This window comes from Hylobates moloch, unplaced genomic scaffold (genome assembly GCF_009828535.3).
Source record: "Hylobates moloch isolate HMO894 unplaced genomic scaffold, HMol_V3 SCAFFOLD_2, whole genome shotgun sequence".
Taxonomy (NCBI): domain Eukaryota; kingdom Metazoa; phylum Chordata; class Mammalia; order Primates; family Hylobatidae; genus Hylobates; species Hylobates moloch.
Genome location: NW_026652277.1, coordinates 65,382,416 through 65,388,856, shown reverse-complemented (window position 1 = coordinate 65,388,856; position 6,441 = coordinate 65,382,416).

Sequence of the window (6,441 nt, the reverse complement as noted above, 5' to 3'; positions counted from 1 at the left end):
TTGCTGTGCCTTTGGGGGAGAAATCAAGTAGAAGTTGGGAGGGGCTAATACAGTTACACAGATCATAAAGTATGCTGTGAGAGAAAAGAGGCAGAGTTGTTTGTTTATTTTGTATTTTGGGCTCACATTTGCTTAAGAGCTTTATGTTTATCAATCAGATAATTAAAAAATATTTGCTTAAATATCACTTTGGTTTGCTGAAATCAACACAGCCTAAGGATAAAAACCTAGCTTCCTCAAATTTTGTCATTACAGGTTGAATTAAGTGTGTCCCCTCAGATTCACACATTGAAGTCATAACCCCCAGTACCTTAAGATGATATATTTTATGTTGTGTTTTTTACCACAATGAAAATTTGAAAATTATTTTAAAAATAAATAAACTCAAAATGGATCAAAGACCCAACTATAAACTATAAACTCTCTTAAAAGAAAACATAAAACTGGGCGTGGTGGTTCATGCCTGTAATCTCAGCACTTTGGGAGGCCAAGAAGAGTGGATTGCTAGAGTCCAGGAGTTTGAGACCTGCCCAGGCAACATGGGGAGACCCCATCTCTATAAAAATACAAAAATTAGCCAGGTGTAGTGGCGGACGCCTGTAGGCCCTGCTGTTCAGGAGGCTAGGATAGAGGATCACTTGAGCCTGGGAGGTAGAGGCTGCAGTGAGCTGTGGTCACACCACTGCACTCCAGCCTGGGTGACAGAGTAAAACCTTGTCTCAAAAAAAAAATTAGGGAAGAAGCTTTATGACATTGGGTTTGACAATGATTTATTTGATATGACATCAAAAGCATAGGCAACAAAAGAAAAATTGACAAGATGGACTTCTTCAAGATTGAAAACTTTTGTGCATCAAAGGGCACTATCAACAGGGTGAAAGGGAATCCATGAAATGGGAGAAAGTATTAGTAAATCATTATATCTGATAAGAGATTGATATTCAAGATATATAGAGAACTCTCTTAAAATGCAACAACCAAAAAAACCAACCTGATTTTAAAATGAGCAAAAGATTCAAATAAATGATTTTCAAAAAAATACAAATGGCCAATAAGTACATTTAAAAATGGTCAACATGAGGCCAGGTGTAGTAGCTCACCAGTAATCCGAGCACTTTAGGAGGCTGAGGTGGGAAGATCACTTGAGGCCAAAGTTCAAGATCAGCCTGGTCAACATGGTGGAATCCCATCTCTACTAGAAATACAAAAAAATAATAATAATAATTATCTGGACATGGCAGTACATGCCTGTGGTCCCAGCTACTCAGGAGGCTGAGGTAGGAGGATGGCTTGAGACCAGGAGGTGGAGGTTGCAATGAGTCAAGACCATGCCACTGCAATCCAGCCTGGGCGACAGAGCAAGACCCTGTCTCAAAAAACTAAATAAATAAAAAGTAACATCAGTAAGCATTAGGGAAATGAATAACAAAACACAGTAAAATACCACTTCACATACACCCATTAGAATGCCTATTACTTATTATTTTAAAAAATGACAACAACAAATAATGTGTTGGTGAAAATGTGGAGAAACAGGAACCCTTGTGCATTGCTGAGGAAAAATGTAAAATGGAGCAGCTGCTATGAAAAACAGTATGGCAATTTCTCAAAACATTAGACATAGAATTACCATAAGATCCAGTAATTCCACTTCTGGGTGTATACTCAAAGAACTAAAATCAAGGTCTTAAAGAGACATTTGTACACCTGTGTTCATATCACACTGTGATTATAGCATTATTCATAATAACCAAAAGATAGAAGCAACCCCAGCATTCATCAATGAATGAATGAATAAACAAAATGCGGCATATACATACAAGGGAATATTATTCAACCTTGTCACAAAAGGACAAATATTGTATGATTCCACTTATATGAGTGTGGGAACAAGAGTGACTTCTGACTAACCCCGAGTCCAAAAATGCCTCCATAATGTCTAGCTGTCATTACTTTTTGTGTAGGAACAGCTAGTCACTGTAAGTTTCCTCCAAAACAACACTTAATGCTGTTACAGACATCATAGGCTAGGATTCCTGCAGCACCTATACATTCCTTCCAGAGCACATATATTTATACTTTTCCCCAGGACATCAGCCTCCCCAAGGATCTGGGAGGTTGTGGTGCTAAGATCTACCTGTCTTGCAGCCCCCGAGACCATGCTTCTGTCCATAAGTTCCCCTGATAAATAATCTCATAGCAACAAACTGGATTTATCTGCTTCCTTCTTTGATTTCTCAGCTTCTTTGGTATTTGGGGATCTCTTTGCATATACAGCCCTTTCACAGAACAATGAGGTACCTAGAGTACTCAAATTCAGAGACAAAAAGTAGAATGGTGGTTGTCAGGGCAGAAGGCACAGAGGACAGGGGAGTTATTGTTTAATGGGTATGGAGGTTTCATTTGAGAAGATGAAAAAGTTCTAGAGATGGGTGATGGTGGTGGTGGTGGTTACAGAATAATATAAAAATACTTAATGGCACTGAATTGTACACTGAAAAATAATTAAAACAGTAAATTTTATGCCATATATATTTTCACAATAAAAAAATGGCTCCCAGGGGCAATTGTAAAGTTATATCTGGTATTCCTAGTTCAAGAAGACATGGATGTGCCTTATGTGTGTGTTAAATGTTGGCTGTGAGCTCCATGTTAATAAATCAATGATTTATATTACATAAGCTGTCTTTAAATAGAGACACACATAAAACAAGATTATGTGTTGATTGCTTGACAAAAGTGTTGCAACCAGAGGTTTACAGAATCTAACTCTGTATTTCCCCTGTGAACAATGTTCAGTGTTCACTAATTCATCATTTTCAACAACTTTACAGAACATAACTATCATGACTAAAAAGAATCAGCTGGGACAGATGCAGTGGCTCACACCTGTAATCCCAGCATTTTGGGAGGATGAGGTGGGAGGACCACCTGAGTCCAGGAGTTCAAAATCAGCCTGGGCAACATAGTGAAACCCCATCTCTAATTTTTTTAAAAAAGTAAACAAAACAAAACAAAACAAAACAAAACTGTATGTTATAAACTCCACAATACATTACTATTTTTGCTTTAAAATACTCAATTATCTTTAAAAGAGATCTTTTAAAAACATCTTTTATATTTACCCACATATTTTTTATTTGCAGGCATGTTACCACCTATGTCTTTGCACTTGTTTCTGCCTCTGTCTGGAATTCTCTTGCCCCAGCAAGCCATGTGATCAGTTCCCCACATTCTCTTTAGGTCTCTATTCAAAAGTTACTTTTTCAGTTAGACCTTCCATGGCTACTTTATCTAAATAGCTATATATCTTCACATCTATTTCCTTATTTAACTATCAACATCCTTATTTAATTCTCAACTATTAATTATCCTTATTTTACAAATGAGGAAAATGGAAGTCAGAGAGATGAAGTGAATTGCCCGAGGTCACACTGCTAGTAAATGGTAAAGCACGTAGATTGTCTCCAGAAACTTCTCAATATATTTATCTTATGTACATGATATTTAGCCTATATAAATATTTACATATATTTATCATGTGTATACACACACCTATAGATATAGCCCATCTTCAAGCTATATTTCATCATATCTGTTTCTAAGTCCTCCATGATTGATGCAACTGGTAGAGACTTAGAAGTAAGATGATGCACTGACCCAGCTAGCATTTACTGGGCATCTGCTAGTAGATGCTAGGCATTGTGATGAATGCTAAGGATATAGAGATGAAAGATGCAGTTGCTGTCATCAATGACCTCACAGTTGGGAATAGGGAGAAGACAGACACTTAGAAGTTCCATGGAGAAAGAACTAGGTAGGACCCAATGGATAAAAAATACTGAATGAAGATTCTAATCCAACACAAGAAAGTTTCTAATGGTCAAAGCTGTCTGAAAATGAAATGGGCTAGAGGGTGGAGTTCCTCTCACAGGAGTTGTCCTAGCAAAAGTAGGGTGTCGCTGAGCTGGCTGTTATAGAAGGGATTGACTTAAACATAACATGGCTGATCAGGAGCCAGGTAACCCATGTGAGCTAGGGTTTTTAAAGACACTTTTCAACAAAGCGACTATTTGCAGACGTGTGTAGGGCTAATGGAACTAACAAGAATTTTGATGCACCCAGGGGACTAGCAGAAACTAGAAGGCATTTCCACTTCATGCCTGAAGGCACAGGGGGAGTCTGATTAAAAGCCAGAGCCTAGGAAAATAGGCTCTCAGAGAGAACAAGAATTTCTAGAGAAGCAGCAACTGCCAGAACTGGAACAATACAGCATTCCCAGAAACAATATACCTGCACTTCTCTATCCTTAGGTTGTTCGGTTATTTGCAGTGCCACTTATTCACCAAATGCAAATGGAAGCCAGAGGCAAGCGCCTGCCAGTGACGCAGTTGATAAAGGAACTAATACTGTCCACAAAGGTCAGTGTCCGAGGGCACCCAGCAGGGCAGAAGAGGGGGAAATGGATCCAGAGGGTGAAATGGATCCAGAGGGATCCACAGGGAAAACGCAGGATAATCAGCAGAGTTGGTTTTAAGGGCCCGTTATTTTCAGAGGCAAAAAATTTTTTCCCTTTAGACTCTACAAATGAACAATTGGGAAGCGAACCTCAACTGTGGGGTGAGTGGACCGTGGAGAAAATTGGAGCTGAGTGGATAATCTGGCTCTGCCCTTCCCACGTCTCTTTCCCACGCAGCGTCACCGTCGTGCTCTCCGGTGCACACCACCAGCCATCCCTGCCCTGGCGCCCGGGCGAAGCTCACGGGCTGAGGAGCCTGTTTCCTGCGCCGGTGATCAAGGGCGTCCCAGCTCACTGAGGGCCAGGAGGCGAGGCTTGGGCACACGTCCCGTCCCGCCTGGACGCTGGTGCCCGCGGGGTCCTCCTGGCCCTGCTGGGAGCGCAGGGATCGCGGCGACCATTCAGAACCCCGGCTGCCAGACAAGCGAGGCTTTCCACGTGGGCAGAGGCGACGTTGTTCAGGTGGCAAGGATCCAAGGCTGAGCCTTCCTCCCTCTGCGTCCACCCACCGCCCCTCCCCACCCCCGACCTAGAAAAGGACACGCACACAAAAAACTTTCGCCACACTATTAATATATTCGCGTTTCCTCCCACTTTCCCAATGGGCTACCAGCTGCAGAACTCCTGAATAGAAAGCTTAATTGTGCTTTGTCATGCAGAGTACCTCGATTTTCTATAGAAGGTTACAAAGGGCCATTTGAAGTATTTCTTTCTCGCCTAATAGTGAACCATTTGCATAGGGCACCTCTGCGTCTGCCAGACCCAGGTAGCTGCGCCGAAGCTCCGGAGGCCCCGGAGTAACAAAACCCAGGGCGGTTTCCAAAGGGCGCCCTACCCCGCCTCTCGCCCAGCGTTTGGACTTTTCTCTCCAATTCCCTCGGGTCACGGCCGGCCCTAGGCAGCTGATTTGGAGGACGCGAAATATGGCCTGCAGGCCGCAGGTGCCCAGCCCGTCCGTCTGATATCTTGGAGGCCTCGGGCCATCCAGGCCCTTCTAGCCTGGACCGGAGCCTTTTTTAGGCCGGGTCTACCGAACCCAGTGGTGTTTAATCTACTACCTGCAGGTCCAGAGACCAGGCCTTTGCCCACGCGGGGTCCTCCACCCACTTGCTTCCCACGTAAGGCCCAAGTGAGGCGCTGAAGAACTGGAAGTTGATTATGATTTCGATACCACGCTGTTCGTTTCTCGTGGTTGATTGACAGGGCTGCGTTCAGAATATCTTTTCTTGTTGCTTGTTTTGACAGTTCAAATCCAGGTCTGTGTGACATATAAAGCTAATAAAATTCTAATTTCATTGTTAATCTTATTTCATTGCAGTATAGGTTTTTACCCTCACACCTGCATGGCAGGGTGTAATTCCATTAATAAAAAAAAATCAACATATTCATTGCATGTCTTTTCCCTGATGATATATTGTGAGCAGTGTGAGTTGAGAAAGAGCCATTTATTCCCACCGTGAATGAGCCTGCATGGGGCGGGAGCTTCACCTGCCCCTCAGTCAATTAGGAATGTATCGAAAATTCTAGCAGAAAACGAGTTAAATTAACCGTTGGCTAATTTCCTTGTGTCCCTCCTACATAATCCCCCCTTTTCAGCTTGCCCCAGAAATTACCACATGTTGCAAGGTTCAAATAGTGCCTAATGAAACAGTGACTAAACGCTTCTCCCTCCAGCGCCACCGACGGGGGAGCCCTTTCGCCGGCCTTCAAAGCTTGCAGGGCTTCGTGGTTCTGGTTCCCGTATCCAAGAAAAAAAAAAAAGAGAAGAAAAGAAAGAGAAAGAAATTTTTGACAAGCAGAAAAAAAAAAAAAATCTAAGCTGTCAATAACTTTCTATCCAGTGGGTGAAACTACATTACTGCCCACCCACTTCCTGCCACCGACGATGCAGTGGGATTCTGAGATGCCTGTGCCCGCAGTAG